Below are 7,663 nucleotides of genomic sequence, written 5' to 3' on the forward strand. Positions count from 1 at the left end.
CGAACAGGAACAGCCCCATCCCATCTCCCACTGCAGCCTTTATTACAGCTTCAAACAATCAGACTCATGGGGAATGTAACAGTTTAACAGCAACGTCCTGTTAACTTGTTTACTCAGTTTGCTTGAGCAGGAAATCTTGATAAGATGTCTTGTTTACAGGAACTTCTTGCTCAGTACTGATAAGACATAGTCCTTGATCAAAATGGAGTCACTTAGGCTAAGTCCTTGAGCAAAATGGAGTCATCTAGGCTAACAGTTCATAACAGAACCTCCACCACCCCATCCTTTTAGAATAAAAAATGTAAGGGTTTAGTAGTGTAGCTACAAAAATTGTCACTGACAAAACAAAAACTCAGGAATGTTGTCTGAATAATCCTCATGTGCTTCAGACAGCAGAGAGATAAATAAGACTGAGAAATTATGTCACATAACATATTCTTCCCTTTAAGGTAGGATCACATATTAAACCTTTCCAGACAGACATGCAATAATCTGCAATTACACTACTGAATGATGGTCAACGTCTGTTCTTGGGATGATCTATTTTAGGGGGAAAATTAGTACCATCAAGTCCAAAATGATAATTATTATCAAATATATATATCTAGATAAGTTTAACCTCACTCTCTTGTTGCATATCTTAGCCAAGAGGCCAAAGTGAGGGAGGGTTTGAAAACAAAATAACTTTGTAGAAGGACAATATAAAGTTTTAGGCAGAAGCTTGATCAGTTGTTCTTGGGCTTTTCTTATTAAAGGACCCGGATTTGGGGTGTCCATCCTGCTAAAGGCCATGCCAGGTGAGTACTCATGTGTAGCTAAAGGGAAACTCCTTCTTAAGGATTAAAGACAGTCTTGCCCCAAACCCCAACCTGACAATTCTCTTCCTCAAAAACAGCCCAGGTAGAGGAAAGAACTGGAAACAGTTCTTGTCTCTCCTGTCTCCAATTCCTTGTTCAAGACCTTCCCCCAACCTTAAATTTCTTCTCCCTTCAAATTGCATTTCATAGCTTTCCCCATCTTCAGAGAGCTTCTGAAATCATGTCTCTTCCAGGAAGACTTCCCCAGTTCATTTGTCTCCCCACCCGCATCCCCAGGTGATATTCTCCCTAACTCACACTTCTGTGACAATTACATATTTGTGTACTCATGATGACTGGGAGATCATGATATTCTTGATATTATTTTATGCACTTATTCCTATTACTACGCACTTACTCCTATTACTAAGCACTTACTCATGCCATTACCACTTTCCCTATTAGGGTTAGCATTTACTCATATCCACTTCAACTTTTTCCTTCTCTCTGTAAATCATTTTAGTATTTGCCTTACCCACCTGCTACAAAGGTAGGAATCACGGTTACCAAGTCTATTGTACTCTCACAAATGTTTAGTTCAGTGTTTGGCGTACAATAGACACTCAGCAAATACTTTTGACTAATTGACGGATTTATGGAAGTGCTTTGTTGGGGGAGAAAGGGATTTTCTACATATAAGGTGATGAGACAAAAGAAATAAAAAAATCCCAAGAAATATACTGAAATTCCATATCAATTTACCTAATTTATTTTAGCATCTTCCCCAGTATATTTTCAAACAATTTTAGATGTTCTGGAGAGTGGTCAAGAGAATCAAATTTGAAGTGGATATTAGGTGAAACATAAAAGTAGAGTTCATGATTCATAAAAGCCCGTTGTGGGCAGAGATTCTCTCTGTTGCTGAATTGTACTTTCCAAGCACTTAAGTACAGTGCTCTGCACACACGATTGATTGAATGAATTAAATGAATAAAAGGGTAATGCATGTCCAAAGACTGGAAAGAAGGCTACCAAGAATCACTGAGGACCATTAATGATTAACAGGTATTAATGATGATGCTCCAGTGTCCAAAAAATAAGTCATGATACAAAAAGGCAATTCAGTTATCCATCTTCTCCCTCCACCTTCATGTGCATTCCAGTACTCAACTTCTGAGCACATTTGTAATTAATCTGAGCTTGTAACAATCCAGCAGTTTAAGATCTCCATAATAGTCTAGACCACTGCTGTTCAATGGCTTGTAGCTTCTGGAAAAGAAGGCATGCCAGCAAGGAAATAGCAGTGGGGCAAGCAGGCAGGCTCACAAGAGCAGGAGGAGAGGGGAAATTGGAAGAATCAATCAGGCGCAGTCGATGGTGCAGCTAATTAATTAGCTTCCAGCCACTTTCCCCCCTGGTTTGGCTGTTGTTGAGAATGTCCTATTAGTGACCTTTTAAAATGCATTTATCAAAGTCCATATTAAATACCTTAGATTCCAGCATGTGAATGCCAGCTCAAATGAGTGAGCCTTAAGGCAAGAAAAGAAGCAGTTTAGCCTAGTGGATAGAACATGGTCTGGGTAGACAGAGGGACCTGGATTCTAATCCTGGCTCCACCACTTGTCTGCTGTGACACCTTGGGCAAGTCACTTAAATTCTCTGTGCCTCGGTTACCTCATCTAAGTGGGGGTTAAGACTGAGTCCGATGTAGGACATGGACCATGTCCAGCCTGAGTAGCTTGTAACTATCCCAGTGCTTAGTACAGTGCCTGGCACATAGTAAGCGCCTAACAAATACTATACAAAAAAATAGGGGGCTAGTGGGCTACCTTGGCCCTCTAAAGGATATTTAAGCAATGTTTCTCATATTGCTGCTGTCCCAGGTTAGGCTACAAAGGGAGCCCTTTTAGATTTGCACCATCCTTGAAGGCAGGGATCATGTCTACCAAATCTATTGTGTTTTATTTTTCCAAGCATTTGTGCACAATAAGTTCCCAAGTAATTACCATTGATTGGTTCAAGCCAGTTTTTCAACTCAGGAAGGGATACCACCCAACTAAACACTGAATAGTCCATATTTATTCTGGAGCTTGAGACAGTTTCAACTTCCTGATAAGTACCACTCCCAACTATTAGTAATAGAAACTATACAGGCAATTGGATCATTTGGGCTCATCTTGTGTTCTGATATGACAAGTTATTTTCTCCCCAATTTAAAAGAAAGCTGACTTTCAGCAGCTCTTTCTGTTTCCTGTCATGCTGGGCCCGATGTAACCAACATCTTGCAGACATAAAATGGAAAACAGGCCACTCATCGGGAAAGTAGCAGCTGTTTTACACCATCACGAAACAGAGTCATCATACACTAAAAACCAGATTTAGCAGTATAAAAGAGCTGCTAAGACAAAATTAGATGGAAACAAGAGTATGCCTTCGTAACTGACATTGCTTCAATCAAACCCCCTAATTCATGTAAAAACATTTAAAACATTAAACGACTAATGCTTTCTGAAAAGAGAAGAGCTTTCTGTCTTTTCAATGCCCAGGGAAGGCTGTGCCAATTATCTCTTTACCCTTTAAAAATACAATTTTAAATAATCCTTATATCAAAACCTCCATGTCTTAAACAAGAACAATGCTATGTTGTCTTGTTGACAAGACAAAAGGTTGGTTGGAGTATCTTTCTGATTTGATTTGGTGATTTGTACTGACTCTAAGTTAAAATCAAGAATATTATTTTTTTTTTACAGATGACACTTTAAACTGTGGTCCTTAAAGATCTTAAGCACATTTCCAAGGGTCAGTGAGTTATTAACCCTAGACCTTGCTAGCCACGTTATGGATTGAGCAATTAGATCCCAATAGGTAAAGTATTTTGGTTGCCATCATTTTCAGCAGGACAACTTACTTCCCTGACTGGCTGTAACCTTCTGGATTGCTGACATACATCTCCACCTCAAAGCTTATTGCATTTTCAAATGATAAAGTGAACCCTTGCTGTAGAGAAGTTTTAAAATATTCAGAACAATCAGTGACATTTATTGAGCACTTACAATGTGCAGAGCACTGTACTAAGCACTTGGGGGAATACAACATAATTGCTAGACATGATCCCTGCCTTAAAGGAGTTTACAGTCTACAGGGCTCTTAGTATAGAAGTGATTTTCCAAACCTAAAAAGGTAGGACATTTTAATGATGATACCCTTATCAGCTTTAAAAAATAATATTTGCATTTTAAGTGCTTAGCACAGTACTCTGCACACAGTAAGTGCTCAATAAATATGATTGAATGAATTTTCTAAGAATCCACATAATTAAATATCTGGGTGAAATTTTAGGATCGCAACCAAAAAAGTCTCTCTCTCTCTTTTTTTTTTGGTATTTGTTAAGCACTTATTTGGTCAAGTCATCTCCAACCCATAGAAACACCATGGACACAACTCTCCCACAATGCCTCATCTCCATTTGCAATAATTCTGGTAGTGTATCTATACAGCTTTCTTGGTAAAAATACTGAACTGGTTTACCAATGCCTCCTTTTGTGCAGTAAACTTGAGTCTCCACCCTTGACTCTCTCCCATGCTGCTGCTGCCCAGAACAGGTGAGTTTTGACTTGAAGTGGATTACCTTCCACTCGCTAGCCACTGTCCAAGCTAGGAATGGAATGGGTATGCCTCTGCTTGACTCTCCCTCCCATAGTCGAGACTGGTAAAGTACTGGAAACTCTCCAGAAATGACCCTGAGATGGGTGGTAAGCACTTACAATGTGTCAGAAACTGTTCTAAGTGCTGGAGTAGATACAGGTTAATCAGGACAGACACAGTCCATGTACCACATGGGACTCACAGTTTGAGTAGGAGAGAGAAAAGGTATTGAACCCTCATTTTACAGTTAAGAAAACTGAAGCACAGAGAAGTTAAGTGACTTGCCCAAGGTCACACAGCAGGCAAATGACTGAGCCACAAATAAAACCCATGTCCTCTGACTTCCAGGCCCATGTTCTTTTCACTTGAACATACTTTTTTTTTTCTTGCAATCCCATCTTTGACCCTCTTTTCAAAGTTGCTCTGCTGCCACATTTGGGAGTTTTCAGTTTTTACCTGGGGCTTCTTTGTTCCTATATCTACTGCATGAAAAGCCAGATAATGATAATAGTAAAGATAATAACAGGAATTATGGCATTTGTTAAGTGCTTACTAGCTTATTATTAGAGAAGCAGCATGGCTCAGTGGAAAGAGCCTGGGCTTTGGAGCCAGAGGTCATGGGTTCAAATTCCGGCTCCGCCAATTGTCAGCTGTGTGACTTTGAGCAAGTCACAACTTCTCGGGGCCTTAGTTCCCTCATCTGTAAAATGGGGATGAAGACTGTGAGCCCCCCGTGAGACAGCCTGATCCCCTTGTAACCTCCCCAGCACTTAGAACAGTGCTTTGCATATAGTAAGCTCTTAATAAATGCCATCATTATTATTATTTACCAGGCACTGTACTAAACACCTGGGGGAGGTGGGGGAGAGAGACAAGAAAATTGGGTTGGACACAGTCCTTATTCCAAAATCTTAATCCCCATTTCACAGATGAAGAAACAGAAGCTCCGAGAAATGAAGGGACATGCCCAAGGTCACACAGCAGACAAGTGGCAGAGCCTGGATTGGAACCCAGGCCCATGATCTATCCATTAGGCCACTTTTATTTTCCAAGATATTCTATTATTTTGTTTCAGAAAAATGTAATGGGAAGAGGGAGGGCAAATGCTGCCTCAAAATGGGTAAGAACTGGAAAAAGAAAAAACAATTGACAGGCTTTCTTAACATAAAGAATACAAGTGACCACAATATTTCCACTGTCAATATTTCCGCATTTTGAAACCAAGTGGTTGTTGTAGCATTTTGCATTCAAATTGCTCCTTTCTGTTAAAAGGATCCCATCTAGAACTCACTAAGTAGGAATCATTTTTCCCACTGCAGAACTGCAATTGTTTTGGGGGAACAGATGTTGAACAGCAGCACAGCAACAAGGCACAACAGTTTAGGACAGGAAGTGAAGAAAAATGTATCCAAGTGAATCTGCAGGGGGAATTAAAGAAAGTAGAACATAATTATCTATGTTGGAACTGAGTCTGGCTACTGGTGCTAACATCATTACTCTTACATTAAGAGGAAGATGTTTTTTGCTCCTAGACACAATTAGGGCCATGCCCTTAGATACCAGCAATTCTGTGGAGGAAGGTGGGGAAGGAATTCCAAGAAGGTGAGAAGGCAGAGAAGAAGGAAATAAGACAGACAGACAAGAGGGCACCTTCCTTCATCAATATTCTTTGCTCTGTCTGCTTCTCCAATCCACTTACGCATTGGCAGTCATCCCCAGCATTTTAAAAATTCATTGTGCAATTCTAATATATTAACTGTGCATTTGCATTGGGGTGAAGAGTGGTTTGAAGCACTAAGAGAAACCGTTATGGCGGGATCTCATTTTTTTTTTTGAGACGTGATATCACAGTCTACATCCCCTGGAGCAAGTTCCAAAACAAAGCTGTTGGAAACCTAATTGTTTAGATTTGATGGATGCCTGAGCTACAATAGTAAATCATCTGGATAATTCAGATCCCCAAATAGACTTTGACCTCAAATAAGCAGAAATTTCAGGTCTTGTCTTAGCATTAGGGTGAAGAGCAGCATGGCCTAGTGGAGAGAGCCCGGGCATTGGAATCAAAGTACTTGAATTCCAATCCTCAGTCACTTGTCTGATGTGTGACATTGGGCAATTCACTTAACTTCTCCGTGCCTCAGTTTAATCATCTCTAAAATGGGGACAATGCCTGGTTTCCCTCCTAGACTCTGAGCCCTACATGAGCCAGGAACTGGGTTCAACTTCATTAGTTTGTAACTACTCCAGAGCTTAGACAAGTGCTTGACACATAGTCAGTGCTTAATAAATAATAGGATCACATGCCCATGTATCACTAGGCAGACATATGCTTTGCTTTTCTAGAGAAGAGACAATTTTAATAGTACCCAAAAGGGTCAGAGACAAAATCAGCACAGATTGCCAGATGGCTGGCTTTCTGCTTTCTACCCTGAGAAGCAGCATGGCTCAGTGGAAAGAGCATGGGCTTTGGAGTCAGAGGTCACTGGTTCAAATCCCGGCTCTGCCAATTGTCAGCTGTGTGACTTTGCGCAAGTCACTTAACTTCCCTGTGCTTCAGTTACCTCATCTGGAAAATGGGGATTAAGACTGTGAACCCCCTGTGGGACAAACTGATCACCTTGTAACCTCCCCAGCACTTAGAACAGTGCATTGCACATAGTAAGTGCTTAATAAATACCATCATTATTATTATTATTACCCTCAAGCCGTAATAACACCACCCTCTCACTTCCCACCTGGCTTGACCAAAATCTTAAACCAGGAACTCCTGTGGGTCTTTTAACCCCTTTGGGAATCCAGGCTAACCTTCTGATTCACGATAATCATTCAACTCCCTTCTCAGGCCCCCGGTTCCTCCCCCTCCTCCTTCCCTCACCCCCAACGATCTGGCCTCCTACTTCATTAACAAAATTAAATCCATCAGGTCCGACCTCCCCAAAGTCTCTTCCCCCCTTTCTCCAACCCCCCGGCTCTCAACATTCTCTGCTACTCTCCCATCCTTCCCAGTGGTATCCTCAGAGGAACTCTCCTCCCTCCTCTCAAGTGCTACTCCGGCCACCTGTGCTTCTGACCCCATTCCCTCTCATCTTATGAAATCTCTCGCTCCATCCCTTCTCCCCTCCTTAACTTCCATCTTCAACCGCTCACTCTCCACTGGTTCCTTCCCCTCTGCCTTCAAACATGCCCATGTCTCTCCCATCCTAAAAAAAACCCTCTCTTGA

General features: G+C 41.2%; 1 non-coding gene across 1 annotated transcript; it reads right to left on the reverse strand.

Annotated features, from left to right (window-relative positions):
- Positions 1–4,409: 4,409 nt before the first annotated feature.
- Positions 4,410–4,547, reverse strand: LOC119929417. Its single transcript, XR_005451542.1, has one exon. It is a non-coding gene; the product is annotated as a small nucleolar RNA SNORA7 (small nucleolar RNA).
- Positions 4,548–7,663: the final 3,116 nt, after the last annotated feature.

The sequence above is a fragment of the Tachyglossus aculeatus genome, chromosome 5 (assembly GCF_015852505.1).
Source record: "Tachyglossus aculeatus isolate mTacAcu1 chromosome 5, mTacAcu1.pri, whole genome shotgun sequence".
NCBI lineage: Eukaryota > Metazoa > Chordata > Mammalia > Monotremata > Tachyglossidae > Tachyglossus > Tachyglossus aculeatus.